Source organism: Stigmatopora argus, chromosome 21 (assembly GCF_051989625.1).
Source record: "Stigmatopora argus isolate UIUO_Sarg chromosome 21, RoL_Sarg_1.0, whole genome shotgun sequence".
In the NCBI taxonomy this organism is placed as follows: Eukaryota; Metazoa; Chordata; class Actinopteri; order Syngnathiformes; family Syngnathidae; genus Stigmatopora; species Stigmatopora argus.
Window position 1 is genome coordinate 7269135 of NC_135407.1, and position 17106 is coordinate 7286240.

The 17106-nt window shown below is 37.1% G+C and overlaps 1 protein-coding gene across 1 annotated transcript in view; it reads right to left on the minus strand.

Moving 5' to 3' along the window:
* The window catches only part of adgrb2 (adhesion G protein-coupled receptor B2), a 234269-nt gene that overhangs the window by 138274 nt on the left and 78889 nt on the right, over window positions 1-17106 (minus strand). The window contains exon 4 of the mRNA XM_077591112.1: window positions 4013-4134. The gene's annotated coding sequence lies outside the window, so the exon portion shown is untranslated. The remainder of the gene's footprint in view (window positions 1-4012; window positions 4135-17106) is intronic.

Sequence of the window (17106 nt, forward strand, 5' to 3'; positions counted from 1 at the left end):
TTCTTACCATTAGCCACAATTTCTTCATGAGCAGAATTAGTTCTGCCAATTACAGCGATTTCTGTCTGTTTAAAGTCACAAAAATGAAACAAATATTCAAATGATCAATGATTTATCAGGGGTTTCCACAGATATTAACTGAAAGGCAAACATTATTTCAATAATCATCCCAACAAAGTTACGGATGTTTGAGTATTTGGTCCTGATTGAATGTTGTGGGATGAAAAGGAGCAAATGGTCATTGTAACTAACGAGCGATGGTGGTCCTAATCAAGCCTTTTCACACTTGACGCCGGCAGTAAAAAGTCAACTATGATTGATTCAGGTGAGATGACTTTAAAAAGAGGAAACCCTTCAAATGCAGCGTAGTATTTGTGCATGTTTTACAAGCTGTGCATATCCGGACATAGCGAGTGATTACTACACTGAGTGTGTGGGAACAAACAAGTTGAAAATGACCTGGAGAGTGTGTGGGAGCCAATCAGTGAGTCCTCCAAAGATGCAATGGTTTATGGATTGCAAAGGATTTAGTTAAAAAAAAGAATAATAATATTTTTTACAGTTTCATTGATCTTTTTCTCAAAGAGAATAATGGATACTTTTCCATTAAAAGTTTTGTGAAGTACTGCATACAACAGCACTAGCAATACAATTGGATGTTGTAAATGAAGGTCTTTTATTGTATTTACTGATTTTCAGGAACAAATTTAAAGCGTGTATCTTCACGGAATATATACTACTTTTGATTCATACATGGATGCCATCCATAGAACAACTATCTGATTTTTATTTTATTTTTGAGGCTACATAAAGAACCGAATAGGAATTATTCTCTCAGGCTATTATATCCCTAATTATATGATATTATATGTCACTCTCATATGTGTGTGTACAAATACATTGTGGGGTCAGTTCATTCATAGAGCATCATATTACACGTTATATATTGCACTCAATAATTGCAATGCCTTATATTGCCTAATGACTCCCTGAAGAATGTAATTAGTTATATTACTAGTTACTTTACATATACATAAAATATGAAGAAAAATTTACATGAACTCTATTTACTTGATTTCTAAGGGGCCAATTTTATTCTATTGGTCTATTCTGTTAAGGAGTTAGAAATATATATGTAATATACAGGGTCATTTTGTTATTTCACCATTGTAATCTATTTTAATATCTCGAGAAAAAAAAACTTACATTTACTTCAAGAGGACTGATGAACTTGTTTTTGAAGTCGCGTATGAAATAAACTGCAGAAGGACTAATGAGCTAAAGGAAACAGGCAGCAATGTTCCCTCATCACAAATTTGCACGCTGGTGACGGATGTTGCCATGCTGACTAAAAACAACGAGTTTGTTATGGCGTCGCTCGTGAATAAGTCAATCTTATTGAGTGCTGTTGTTCTAACCTGACCTAACCTAATTCGGTTGAGTTGGAGTTGGATTTATTTGATAAGGGACAGCACATATTTATGTGAATATGTAAGATTGTAACTATGGGCTGATTTCCATTGTGTAGGCCAGTAATGCAACACTAAAAGAAAATGAATAAGCCACCAGATTTGATCATAATTGTACTAAATGTAGCTGCCAATTCTGTATTCTTCAAAAAAACTTGGAGCATGAGGCGATTTTATCCGCACCCCATTTACTTTTTTTTTAACAGTCTCACTCATATTTTCTAAATGAAATGTATGCTAAATTGGAGTTTTGAACTTACAATAGGGTAAATAATGGCTTTTCCCCTTCCAAATAGGTTAGATTCCTTTTTTTTGACCCGAACAATAATCCAACAACTATGACCAAATCTATGAAGTTTGCTAAAGATATCATGAAAACAAACGTGTAACAAGACAAGACCCTAGTATTGCCGAAATAGCTTGTGTGTAGCCATATTGCCAAGCAATGGTAGTAGTGAAGGCAAGCTTGTATTATCAAACAAAGAAAATAGATTCCTTTGTTTAAGGGGAACGGGGAACATAAAATTAAAAAGTGATTCCAGTGAAACTGTGATGAATTATTCGATTTCAATCTAGTGATGCTCTTCTATTTGATGTATTTTTCCTGGACAGATGTTCTGTCTTACAATAACCCTGACATTAGTTCACTAGGCTTTTATTCGACCGGCCGGTGAAAGGTGAGGAATTATTGAAAGGTGTGGAGAACAAGCTTTTGAAGGCTAACAAAAACGTTAGTGTGAATAAATGATGACAAATAAGAGGAGTGAGGAAAAGGTTGGGAGGCAGAGGTGTCCCTGAATAGAATTCAAATGGCATGGTATGCTATTAACTCCATGGCGTTTGCCACATTTGTGTCATGTACAACCAGCCCTGGACGACTTGTCATCGTACGTCGCTGATGATTTCTAAGGCCTTTTACAAAAAGGAGGTAATGATGCCGTTTGATATCCGCAGCACTAACAAGTGGTGCTTGTGCACTACTTTAGCTGCAGGCCGTTTTAAAATGATGCGGCAGTCAGTTAATCGATTGCAGTAGCCGCTGACTACCATTTTTTTCCGGGGAATGTTTACATTATTTTCAGAGCTGTCAAATATTGACTATTGAACGTTAAAAAAAAATTTAGCCCTCTCTTTGTTCCCAAACCTATGGACTATAAATCCCGTCAATAATCAACGTGCGTTAGGTAAGGTAATTGCGAAGCAAGCATTGTTCTCTAAACTGCTTAAAGATTTGAAATATCGCATAAGTGCAATGTTTAGTACCAGTCAATAACAGAGCCTCACTCAAAGGCTCTTGCTTTCGAATAGGACAATCATTCGGAAAGGTTTCGCAAAGAGGTGCTTGTTTTGGGACCGCTAGAGCAATAGAACTCTTTTGTTCTGCATTTTTCAGTCAAGTTCAACTTAGGAAAGTGATTGCCAGTGCAGCATCAGAAAACTTTGTTTATCTAGAAGGGTCTGGAGTTGGAAGAGTTGCCATACAATTGCCGAGCGAAGAAAAAAAGACACCGCATTTAAGAAGATGCTACACTAATGACTGGCAATTGACATGCCGCCAACTATGTGAATTACTATAATGAATAATATACACTTCACAATGAATCTTTCAAATGCACATATGTTCAACACTGACAGCTACTACACTCAAACTCCTTGCAAACAATTAACCACAAGGGTCTATGCAAATAATCACCCTTTTAAACTTGTATAATGATAAACACATTCCACAATAATGAAGAGGTCATAAAGATTTCACTTATCTAGAGAAACTGTACTATCACATATGCGCATAAAGCAGCAGAACGCAAGTGAACAAAACTAGGGAAAATGACGGGTTCAGGATGAATTTCAACTTTGCAGAAAGGCAAAATTGAGATTAATTCCTCTTCTGCCTCGCTGATTAATTTAATCCGTCAAGGGCATTAAGTCTGTATCACATTCTTTTAGGCTGCTCTTTAGATCCCATCCCCGAATGAATTTCCTACAGACGGAAAAATTGACCTCAAATAAGACTTCCCCCACAGTTTGCCTCACAGACTGATGATTCCAAATATATATGCAGATTTACTTAGCCTAATTCAAATATCACTTTCACTCTGTCAATTGACATTTTCCGAGCCAATGCGGAACACCAAATTTACACGAAAAAAAACTTTTGATTCTCCCTTTACTCTTATTTGTTAAACATCGGAATCAGGTAAAGATAAGGTTGTGTTTAAGATGTAGTGAAAGCGCTAACATAGACGGCTCAATACTAACTTTGCAAATTGAAATTGATTTGACATAAATACCTGTCAGTGGAAGTGAATGAGTTTAAGGCTAAAAGAAACAAAATATTACAAAATAGATGTACTTGATGATTTACGTTTAAGTGATTAGCTCCTTCTAGCGTTTAATGCGAAAGAGTTTAAGCCATTTGCAATATATATTTTTCAACAATTTGGTCTTACCTTTTTAGTCATCTCTGCTTTGTTTTATACGGCTGTTATGTTTTCGTCAACGTATTTCTTATTGTTAGGAGTTTAAGTGAAATTATTTCTTACTTTGTGTTGGTCTTCAGGTGAGTTCAAGTCCTCAAAGAGCCACGGCTCATCCAGTCAATATTTCAACTCTGGAGTGTACCGTCTTTCATTTTCGGCCTTCCATCCCTCCCCAGCTGAGATGTCTGTTCAGATGAAAGAGGCAGAGAGACAGAGAGCAGTTGAGACGGCGCACATCACAGCGGGACGCCATCTTGTGGGGCATCACTAGATGCCTGTTAGTTAATCGTTTCCGTGTTTCTAACTTGACGTCGTACGCCGGTGGGATCCGTCGGAATCAGCGTCAAACCTTATCGTTTGGGCCGAGAGCGCCGACGCGAATATCCGCTGACCCTTACCGTCACCAGATAGCATTCCCGCAGGAAATACCCGAGAGCCACGTCAAGCGCGGTAAACGCGGTCAAGCGAGGCCAACGAAAAGTTGTCTTAAAGGCCGAGTCCGCTGAGAAAAAGCGGGAGACGCGCGAGTCAAATTAGGGGAAGACAAAGTCATCTGGTTTCAATCAGGGTGGTAAACAGTTGAGTGTGATGCCGTCTTCTAAATGGAACTCTAATAGGAATCACTTCACTGCAGGAGTGAGGAGGGCAGCCTAATGGAAAGAGGATTGCTTTTTTCACCAGCTGAGGCCCGTGGCGTGGTCCTTTTTTGCTACGGAATTAACAATTTACATGCCTGCGCTCCTTTCCGTGAGGTGGCTGCGCAACCATGCTCAGAGGAGGGAAAATGAAGTCTGTGCAAATTGAATCATGAAAAGAGGGCTCGCCTGGAAAACAATCTTGATAAGGAATTTTGAAGGAATGAGCGAGCAGGATTCTAGCCCCATTTTCTGTCGCATTCCTTTATGAAGAAAGAAAGAGGCAGGATTATTACACTCACTGGACATTCATTTTTCTCCCTTGAACATAAGGTACTGCAATTGCTAAAAATTATTAGTCGCTGGGAACCTGAACGCTCAGTTCCAGAACTACAAGCCTCATGAGTAGTAATACTATTCAATGTGAATATTCTGATTATTTTAGTGATTAGCCGTTGCTGGAGATAATCTTTATGGTCATGTCCAATAAAGCTGTGGAAATCGCAAAGGGATCATGTCCGAAGGGGACACAATTTGGCATTTAGTTTTTTACCTTGTGGACTTCCAGTGTGTGGCTCCAGTTTCTTAACTAGGTCTACAATGTCTTGTGTGTCTTGTGTCTGTCTTGCTACTGCAACCAAGAAATTTCCCAAATACGGGATGAAATAAAGTTCTAACCTAACCTAGGTACATCCTGAGTGGAAATATTTTACAAAAGCGAGGATAGTTTTGACTGTGTGCGAGTTTCGAGCCCACTGTTTCTTTCGAGCTGCTTGATGGTGGGCCATTACATTCTCATTAGTTGAGCTTCAATGCTCAGCGTGTGGAGCACAGCTGCCCTTGATCCCCGAACACGGGCACAATCGGTCCCGAGGGGCCATCTATATTTGCCTAAATATGCCACCTATTTCATCCCTCACGTTAACGAGTGTCCATCCACATTATCTGGACATTTTCCTCTTTAATGTCATTTGAAATCCAACTCTTGGGTGACTATTCATATGCTTTTTTTTTTCTTAGCTTAGCCACACCACACTAAAAAGATAATGGTACAAATACTCTGCACAGATTGATGCTCTGAAGTTCCCTTTTAAACGATATTGCGAAAAAAAAACTTTTACAAAAAGAAAATTCAATCACCCGGAATAAATTTAACTATTGAAGAAGTTTTATCATAATGAAATCTTCAGTAGAACTGATCTCTCCGACAAACTAGGCCTCAGCTTTGAAAAGCCTCCCCATCTCGAAATGGATTTATATGTTTTGTGTTTTTGCCTCCACGTGTTGTCTGAAAAAATATATATATATCTAATTATAATAATCTCAAACCCCGATCATCTTATATCCTACTCATTGAGTCCAAGACAAGCAGTATCAAAGAACTCTGGGAACTTGTCTAATACATTGTTGAAGGAGTACAAACACAACCCTGAGGACGTGTATTAAAGTGTTTGGATAGTGGATAATATAGTAAAGCAACATATGATATTAATGGTTGTAGAGGTTGGCAGATACCTAATCTTCTCATGGTAGTGCTAATTAAAGTCGGCACCAATGACTTGGCAAGGGAAAACACATTAATAAAAGTGTAGGCGGGAACAGATGTTGTGCTTTGATGAACACCAAGGTTAGCCCATCATATGTTGTCGACTATCATCAGGAGGGCCCAATTGGCTAAAATTAGACAGACTTTTTAATCACACTTTTACATAAGGGCTGTATGATGATGATAGAGCTGATTTAATCATGCAAAATAGATCTTTTCAATTAAAACAGTCTTGGGAAAAGGAATGTCGTATTTTATTAGCGTGTTTTCCTGAATTATGAAACAGAGTAAAACGTTTGCACACAGTGAGTGAAATTGTCCCATGAGATACGAGTGTGCTGCTTTTTAAAGGGAATGACAGGCGCCACGGGGATTGGCTGTGAATGTTTTAGGCCTATTGTAGCAAAAAATGTCCTTTTTCAAATGCGACTGCACGTCTACCAAGTTAGCAACACATGGACTAAATGGTCTGGTTGAGTCGTAAAATAAGACGCTAATCTATGTAGGTAATAAATTTCATATCATAGCTTTATTTTGCGAGTTTCAACTGCAGAAAGAGGAGACCCGGATTTGAACTGTCTCACCCGTGACCTTTAAAAACACACGCCTGTCACTCGGGATCTCAAAAATAATGAAATGGCGGCCGTTATTATAATCCATCCAAATACAAGACATGATTGTATTATTTACATTATTATTCACATCAACAAGGACAATATTTGCAGCCATGGAAGAAATATAGGGTCACATGACACTGATCTCTGACAGCAATTTCACGGTTTAATCTCCTCGTTCTTGTAAACTCTTTTTGAACAAAACTGCTGGAATTAAATGATCATTTCATCTTGTTTCCCTAGCAAAATATGTAACATGCAGCACTGCTTGTAAAGCTTACACACAACCACACACACACTGCGCCATGCAAGTTTGGAATTGGAAGCCACTTCACAAAAATGTGCTTTTTTATGCTATTTCACTGATTCATCTTAAATATTTAGCCCATGCAGAGCGCTCTCTGGGTTTGTAAAGCACCTCAAAAAGTGTGAAAACAAGAAAAAAAATCACAAACAGCGCTGCATCCAGGCAAGTCGTATTTGACAACAAAAGCTCGGAGCTAAACAAACAGGTGACATTTGTTCAAGCGGATTTCGACAGCGTATCACAGCCTCGGCACCGTTTTGAAAGAACATCTCCAAAGGATATTCTGACTGACTGCATGAATACCAACGCATCTTTGTGCGGAAAACCGATGTTGAAGAACAGGATATCTGTGGGTGGTGATCAAATGTTGATTTTTTCATCTGAGATTACTAAATAATTCCCTATATACTCATTTTAATACTCTAATTCAATGATGTCTTATTGGCTCATATTAAATATCAAATGTACAACTTTGCGGTCATTTTGAGGAACTTTTGGAAGTCTAGTTTGATATATTTCATTATGAATAATCATAAAGTGAGTATAGGACGCACATCTAAAAAATACACAATGAACAGGAAATACATTTGACGTCATGTTGGAGTATAAATCGCATTTTTTGGCCACATAACCTTTTTTTCAGATAATTATAGCCTACAAAAACAACACTGAATGTTTTCAGTATAATAAGATAACAGGCTGTCTGTGTTTGGAGGAATTACTGACAAAAAATAATAATAATAATTCACACTTGAGTATAAGTCACTGGTTCAGCCAAGCTATGAAAAAAAGTGTGACTGTGTCTTTAAGGTGGCACTTGATGTGCAAGGTTTGACATTTGTTGAGTTAGTATTATAAAGATAAATATCAAGAAGCTCAAAATGGTAAGACCATGCAGACGAGGCTATTTTCTGCAATTCTATTCAATAAAATGATTCATTTTTCATTTGTGGAGGCCGGTAAGAGAGCATTAGCAAAGGTTTGACCTCAGCTTTTTACAATTACAAGTTGTAAGTCACTGCAGAGTCATTCCTTTTATACCATATATCGAAATCATTTAACCTCTTTCGCCATTCTTTTTTTTCATTTAACCTACGCTTCTGTGCGACTTAATGCATTCACCATACATGTAAAAATTGGTCAAAAAAAGCGGATTTCCTTGGAAATATCTCCTTGGGTTTGGCAGTCAGCGCCTGATTCAGTTATGAGTCTTCCTTAAAGTGAAAAGGGTGACGAGGACGCATTCAGCCATGAATAATAAAAAGCTCCATCCTATTCAAGATGAAATATAAATGAGGATGAACCACTGACTCTACAGGTGCGTTTCCCCAGGAAGCCTTCTTTCACTTTAACACATGTCGCAACATACATGATATTACAGATGGGTTTGAATCAGTGTTTCAAGAAATATGGTCAGGATCTTTGATAATAGGGATATTTTTGCCTATGATAATTATTTTATATATTATTTTAAAAAATTGGGGGCAAATATATAAAACTTCCTATTTTAAATGAATTGCGATTATCAAAAGAAATGCCAACATTGGAACTTATAAGACTAATAAAAATACACATTCTTGGCATTTTTTAAAGCATGAAACGTTATGTATTGGATGACTTTGGTCACAAGCATTTATCGCCAAAACACCAAATGGTGATATAAAGAAATTTAAAACATGAAACAGTTAAACTGTCTGTTTAGTGTCTTTCAAACTAGAAAGACTTAAAAGTCAACACGTGGCTTTTCACATGTGTTTTTGGTAGGAAAGCTAAGTGAGCAAAAAAATGGATTGGAGCATAAAAGGCAGAGGCTGACTGCAAAGAACACACTGTGAGTAACCGACATGCCACTAATGATACCCCATTTAGATTTAAAAAAATAAAAATAAAAAAGCGTACAAGAACAACAACAATGTGCACACAAAGCCAAAACAACTTAATTGGAAGTTCTGGTTTCTGTGAGAACACGCTCATGTCATCCCCTCTACTTTATTTATATTTAACTTCCTGCAAAACAATGTGTGTTGGCCTCACGAGGCTAAGTCACTTAATTTCAGTTTTGATTCTTATTTTATTACTTTAGAGCAAGAGCTTGAAAATAATTGATGTCGGTAGACCGAAAACAGAAGAAAAAAATCAGTGCCGTTTTAATTTCAGGCATTTTTGGGTGATAGGTGGACATTGCAAGATTTCCGTCAGTAATTAAGCCGTTATCACAACGGGGGGAAAAAAACTAAACATTTTCAAAGATGAAACCAGGACGAGAAAATTGCCCATCTTCAGATTCTGTGCGGTTGAGACGCCTGAATCATTTAGTATTAATATGCTATTAGTTAAAATCCACAGTGATGGGATTTTTCCGCAGAGATGGATAGCAAACATTTTTGTATAGAAATCCATTTGCACGTTTTGATCTGTTTTTCAAATCGGTTTTTAATTTGGCTTTTGGAAACTAGGCTAGTATGTTGAAAAACTAATAAACACACTCTATAGTGCAAAACCAATGAACACACTATAGAGTTGTCTTCTTTTGCTTTTTCCATTGTGAATAATTCCCTGAACTGAAGTCTAGGTTCCAATTCCAAGTATTTTGAGCCATGGTACTTCACAACACGTTATTAAGCTTTTGTGCGAGGAAATGTGTTTTTTTCTAATACAATATTCTTTAGTACAAATGTGGGAGTCAAGAATAAATACAAGAAAATGTGTCCACGTTTGCAGTTTTAACTCATTAGCTAATGTAAAGGTGTTCTTTAAGTGAATAGATCAATTTAGTGTTAAAGCCTAAGTCCATGTAAGCTGAATTTAAGATTCTTCTGTGGGCCATTTTTTTTTCCTTTCCGTGAGCCAATGTAAAGTGTAAAGGTGGTTGCAGTTGGCTCCCGAGCCGTATTTTGGACACCCTTGACATTAACGTTTGTTATCTATAGTTAAAATCCACGGTGATGGGATTTTTCCGCAGAGATGGATAGCAAACATTTTTGTATATAAATGCATTTGCACATTTTGATCTGTTTTTCAAATGGGTTTTTAATTTGGCTTTTGGAAACTTGGCTAGTATGTTGCAAACTCATGAACACACACTAGAGAGTTATTTTATTTTTATTTTTCCATTATGAATAATTCCCTGAACTGAAGTCTAGGTTCCAATTCCAAGTATTTTGAGCCATGGTCCTTCACAACACGTTAATAAGCTTTTGTGCGAGGAAATGTGTTTTTTATAATACAATATTCTTTAGTACAAATGTGGGAGTCAAGTATAAATACAAGAAAACATTTTTACCAGTTTTCAAAGTTGAAATAGTTTTGATGTCCATAATTGCCAATGGAAGTGAACAGGTTAAGGGTTAGAATCTACAAAATAAAAAGGTATAAATAGATTTTTTAAAAATTAAAAAAGAAGAACAATAAATATATATATATATATATATATATATATATATATATATATATATATACACATATATACATATATACATATACATATACATATATATATACATATATATATATACATATACATATATACATATATACATATACATATACATATACATATATATATACATATACATATATACATATATACATATATACATATACACATATACACATATACACATATATATATATATATACACACACACACACATATATATATATATATATATATATATATATATATATATATACACATACAAAAAAATCTACAGATTTTGTTACATTAGCATCCACATGTTTGCAGTTTTTAACTCATCAGCTAATGTTCTTTAAGTGATTAGATCCATCTAGTGTTAAAGCTAAAAAGTCCAAAGTAAGCTGAATTTAAGATTCATTTTTTTTCATTTTCCGCGGGCCAATATAAAAAGTGGGAAGGTGGTTGAAGTTGGCTCCCGAGCCGTATTTTGGGCACCCTTGACATTAACGTTTGTTATCTACTGGAGATTTTCCACCTCGGAGAAAAGGAAGGCTACATCAGGTTGGTGTAATGGACTAAAGAGGAAAGTAGATTGGACTAATGGATGGTTTATTCACCATCAGAACCAGAAAAGGAAATGCTTATTGCAAAAAAGGGGACGAGGTCAGGAAGATGCTCTTTCCCGTGAAAGCTTCTCACATTATGGAAAAAGGCCACGCGTTTCAGTCAGATAAGCAAAAGAAAAACAGCTTTGACAATGAAGAAAATGCTTATTTTTTTGCAACGGATATATAATTTATCTGCTACAAGATAAGAGAGTGTGCAATGACAGAAAAGGTGTACAAGAGAGCCAAAATGGAGAATATGAATTAGGGGAGGGAGAGGCTTGCAATCTCTAATCCCTGCCGAAAAAAAACATCCTGATTAGATTTATCTTCTCCTCTCAGGATTAGACGCTTTGATGAAACCTTAAACTCGTAAAAAAAAATCAATTTGAACAGGTCTAACATTCACCTGCTGGATCTTTTCATTCTGACAAAGCCTTTTAAAAGGAGACGACGTTTTTATTATTTCTTTGCACTTTTGAGAAGTTAAAAAGATTGGAGAATAAGACAATCTCAGCTTGATAAATTAAATGTCCAATCAAACACAGGGGGAATTTTGAAGTTGTTATGAAAAGAATGGATGAAAGAACGCAAAATAATTTAGGGTGACTTAACCTATATGTCCATCCATTGACTTCTCGTATAACAGAATGTTTCCTTACATTGGAAATAAACAAATCTTCTGCAAATCTACAAAAGAAAGACGGTTTTCCGGTAGAGAAGTGGCAAAACAATTGTCTTGTATACAAAAGCAAATCTCCAAAAACGGCATTGACTGGGAATGGATTAGTTGTTGTTTATATAAATATATATTTTTCTGTTCTGCAAATAACCTTCATTGGGTATACACAATTCACTTGAGGGATTGCGATGCGGTTTAAAGTACTGCGTCTCCTGCCACTCTTCTTACAAAAGTTCAACAATATGCAAACATTTTACACTTGTTTTGGCAATCCCTCTGCTAACGTTAGAACGCTCCTTGCAGGTTTTGAAATAAGCACCCGAGGGGGATAAAAAGAAAGGACAAAGAAGTCCTCTTTTCACAAACAAGTGTCGACGCAATCAAGATCAGCAGACAAACTGTGTCAAATAATAGACCCAAAAGACTAACCAGTTTTACTATGTAACATACTCCACCAAATTGAACGATGCCCGTTCAAATGTCCAAAATCCGTACAAAAACCTTCAAGCGGAACTGTCCGGCTACACACACCATTAAAAGTAGTTTAGTAGTAAAAGTTCTTTCGGACCAAATTGGATTAAGGGTGTAATGTAGTAATGTGTTAGGAGCATAAGAAGAGCATTCTCTTGAAACTTTGCACTAAAGGGAATGCGCCTTTGAAAAATGAGCTGCCTGCATTTTGGTTTGGAGACAATTCCCATTCAGCATGGATGAAAGAGCACGGCTTGGAGGAGGAGGAGGAAGAGGAGGAGGAGGAGGAGAATGAAGAAGGCTCTACATCCAGAGAGATGATCCCGATCATGATCAGAGCGCATGCTTCGATACATGCGGATGGCCGCGCAATATTAAGGCCGATGATGCATAGGATCCTGCTGACTCTATTCTTCTTCATCATTCCCCTTCCCACTCCACTGTCTTCTTCACTTTTCTTTTCAAATGACTTTCCGCCACGAGTCCTATTTTCTCCATATGCTTCACAGCTGCTCATATTTGCAAATATTTTATCCCTTGCATGGATGGGCGGGGCATCGTCTACAGGGCTAGAAAGGATGCTCGTGGAAAGTCTATTAGGAACAACCAAAGGTTTCCCTCAGTGTAAGTGAGGTGCCTTGAGATAAGAGTGGTTTTGTGGCTATCCCAAAATGCTTATATAGCAAACTACCGTATTTCCCGGATTCAAAGTGGCACTGTTTAAACACAAGTATGACTTAAATATAGTATTTTCTTACTGATAGCCTGTTACGTTACTTAAGGTACTTTTTTTTTTGGCTTCTGATGAAATTCAATTAAAAAAAGGCCCTCCCAAAAATGTGACTTAATTAGTTGGCAATTGAATTTAATCTTTGAAAACGAAAGTAGCATGACGTTCCTAGAATGGAATGTGACCTAAGAAAGAGAAGTCATGCTGTAACAGCTCACTTTTGAGACAGCCTGAAGGTCAGAAATATTTTGAGGCAGAAGCTGGGTTGCCGTGGTAACTGCAATGTTAAAAAAAAACTGTTGCTGTCAATGTTTGTCCTAATCTTTTGAGACCGTAAATAAAAAAAAAGGCAAGTCTACCATGCATATCTGTGCAATTAATCCTGCAGTACCAAAAATGAAGAAAAAAAACCTAGCAAAATTCAACATACAAGTCAGTATGTTTGGCTAAAAATAGCTTTAACTTGAATTTCTTTTCTCTTTTTTGACTGTAAAAGGCACTAGAGTAAAATGACTTGGCATGTTGTCCTGGATACCCATTTAATGAGAAACAATAAACATGAGGGCCTCCTGGAGGGGCACTATATAAGGTCAGATTTCATGCATAGATAGTATTGCAAATTAAATGTGTCTATCATTCCAAAAATATTGCAAGGGTCCCTGGGGATGACTTAACTGTTTAGATTTATTAAAAAGCAAAAAAAAAGGAGTGCTCTCGTCACGGGGGCTTGCAAGGCATGTTTTTGGCATGTGGGCGGAAACTGGATTATGATAATGAATATATAAATATATCCATCCCTGTATTTGTTATAATATGCATTTTGCATGTCTTGCCAACAATGTGCCCCTTAAAATGATTTTTTTTGACAAATAAATGCTGTTTTTTTATTGTCTGTATAAGCCTTACTTATATTCTAATGAGAAAATATATAATGAATATTGAGTTGACCCATTTTGTTAACCCCATTATAAAAAACAACCTAAAGAAAAACTGAATTTTAATAGAAATAGCATTGCTTTTTTTAATTTATGGATTACAAAACAGATTACTGGTATTGAGTTCCTTTATTTTAATTTAGTATGGAGCTATTCTTTAATTGATCCTAAGTCCAATCAGTCATTGGTTTAATTCAGTCACTAATCGAGGGAAATGTGACGGATCCCATGGTGTCATTTTGATTTAGAATGTTTCTATTTATGTCTGTGCATAGTTCCCATATTACAGAACATTATCTGAAAACACTCAAGTTCCGACATACTATCTGATTTGCATACTCATTAGCGGGTCATTAAGTAATTAGATCTTTTCCTATACTTCTGTAATGGATAAATTGCCCCAAATAAGCAAGATCATTATGGAGAAATTCACTGGTAATAAATCTCTTTTACTTGTTGTCAGCTGACAAATTAATAGGTATCCGTCGAAGTCGGGGTCAAATAAATCAAGAAAATGAAAATGTTGCAAATACTCTGGACTTAAATTTGAGTGACAGAACACTGCGTGATGACTACATAACGTCCTTCTCCATTACCAAAGATTGCACATTGTTTACCGTTAATTTGCACAAAAACGCAATTGTCAACTTTTATTCACTGTCAGAACTGTTATTGATCTTTGCCGGGTAGATTTATGTTGTCTAATTAAAATACAGTTTGTGACTTTTGCGTGGTTGTTTCCTTTTTTTCCCTTAAAGCATAAATAACCGTCAGTGGCGACAGCCCGCCTGCTTTTCCACCCCACAAGGAATGCTAACCTGCGCCACCGCCGCCGTCGCACATAGTAATTGCTTCGTTAGATTTCTTCTGCCACCGCCATCGCCGTCCTGTAGCCCAATAAAATAATTAAGTCACGTCACCTTAGTTTATTCTCGCGACTGAGTCACTGGCCCATAAAAATGTCATTGGACACGTTTTAAAAGTTACATGATTTCAATCAAATCAATGTCCTCTAAAGACAGATTGAATTTCGTGGCCCACAATCCCACTTCTTCACCAAAAACGTAATCGATTTAATTTGCTGAGATTAATTAAATACCTATACGATACAGCGTGGGATCGTTGTTTGCGCTCTCGAAGGGGGAGCCGAAGCTTTTTCTTGTGCACGCCGTCGACAAGCTTCCCCGTCTGCCTGTCCTGGTAATTTAAAATCTGTCTTTTGGATTCGCTCATTAAAATCCCTGACAAACACACACACACACACACACGCGTGTCTATCAATGCCAAACACTTGTCAAGATAATCTCACAATTTATGCTGCAGAATCCATGCGTTCAACGCGCGTCAATGTAGTCTTTCATGTAGAAAGCGTAAGAAATTCCTCAGGCTTCACCGTTTAGCTCCGTGGACGCCGTCATCAAATTGGAGGAATCCCTGTCAACTGCTCGTCTTCAACAATGAAGTTCTTTTTTTTTTGCGCCTTGATCGAGACATTTGCGTCAACAACATTTCTTTGCATGATTTCAATCCAGACAATTTTGACTAATAACCGAGAGTGCATCTTGATTTTCTTCCAAATGCAATTTGGGCGAGTTGGGTCAAGGCATAGGCAGAATTTTAACATATTGGCATTGTAGGTGTTTTGGGTTATATCCTATAGGCCAAGGGTGTCAGACTCTTGGGGGTTAGTTCGTGGGCCGCTTTAACGTCAACTTGATATAATATTTAGATTTTTTTTATAAATGGATTAAAAGCCCTGAATATTCAGTTTTTTATAGATCTAAAACAATGTTTATTTTAGCTTTTTTTTAAATATATTTTTAGATTTTACAAAATGATTTTTGGACTAAAAACACAGAAAAATGGATTAAAAAATTACAATTATTGATTTAAAAGGGGGAAAATCAGGAAATTTAATATACATCTGTACTCTTCATTTTAACTTGATCCTAAAACAGAAAGTCGGCACTCATGATTTACTTTCCCGGGCCGCACAAAATGATGCGGCGGGCCAGATTTGGCCCCCGGGCCGCCACTTTGCCACATGTGCTATAGGCAATTATAGACGTGCTTTTCTTTGGCAGTTAAGATTCAAGATTTGCTGGTTTCATGCTATTATCCTCACATCTTCATCCCGCGACCTTCTCGAAAACAAGGCATTAAGTTCCAGTCGCGTATGTTGCCAAGGCATTTTTAGATAACCAAAGGCCAACAGGCGACACCTTGCCGGACTGGAGTTTCCGGAATCCATTCTGTGATTTTACAAGCAATGTTCTGTGGATAATAATACAGCTTTCCTGAGGGTACCGGGGCAGAGTTTAGTAATCTACGAGCCCTGCTTTATTATAGATGATGTGACACCCGGTGCGGATGGCCACGGCCCATTTATCTTCGCACTATTCCATGAATTGCATCCAAATATGGTTATCTCCACGTCTAAGATACGTCTCGATGGCGAGCACACGGCTGCTTCTCACAGTTATGTATGCCCTTCAAACGCCCTCTCGCCCGTTGGAAAGGCCAAACACGCCTAAGTGCACACATACACACACACACACACACACTGCCTAATGCATGACCAGTCTGACATAGCCCGATGTGTTTCACTACTGACCCCTCCCCAAAGCTCCCATGCTTTTAATAACACACATTGCCACCATTGGTGGGTGACACAAATACTTCGGATGCAAGCCAGAGACGGCTAAAATGCTCAAAGCAATGATTTTGATTCATTTTAGTTGTTTTATCTTGGGGGGGGGGGAACTCAAAAGCATGAATCAATGTTTTCCCCTGACATTAAGTTTTATATTTTCCATTTGAATTAAGGCCCCTTGGTAGTAGAATTTTGTTGAAAACGTTTTAGGGAAAGAGTGTCAACTGATTGCTGACAGAAGCCAATCAACACAGCTCAATATTCCGGAATAGTTCTCGCGGGGGAATTTAGATCATTAGATGAAGAAGCTGCATTAATTCCCGCTCCACTTTGTTCCTATTGTTATTCATGAATCCACATTTATTTCTTAGTTTTTCTTCATTCCTCTCAAAATAAATATGATGGGATGTTGGTTGTTTTCCATATTTTCCATTAGCCCCATCGCTAATGTTGAAGCATGTTAACAAAGTCTATTATAATGCATTTAATCAAACTAAATTATAACTTACATACCTTTTTTTCTTCTACGTACTAGTTTGTTTCTATCGCGTCTCATAAAAA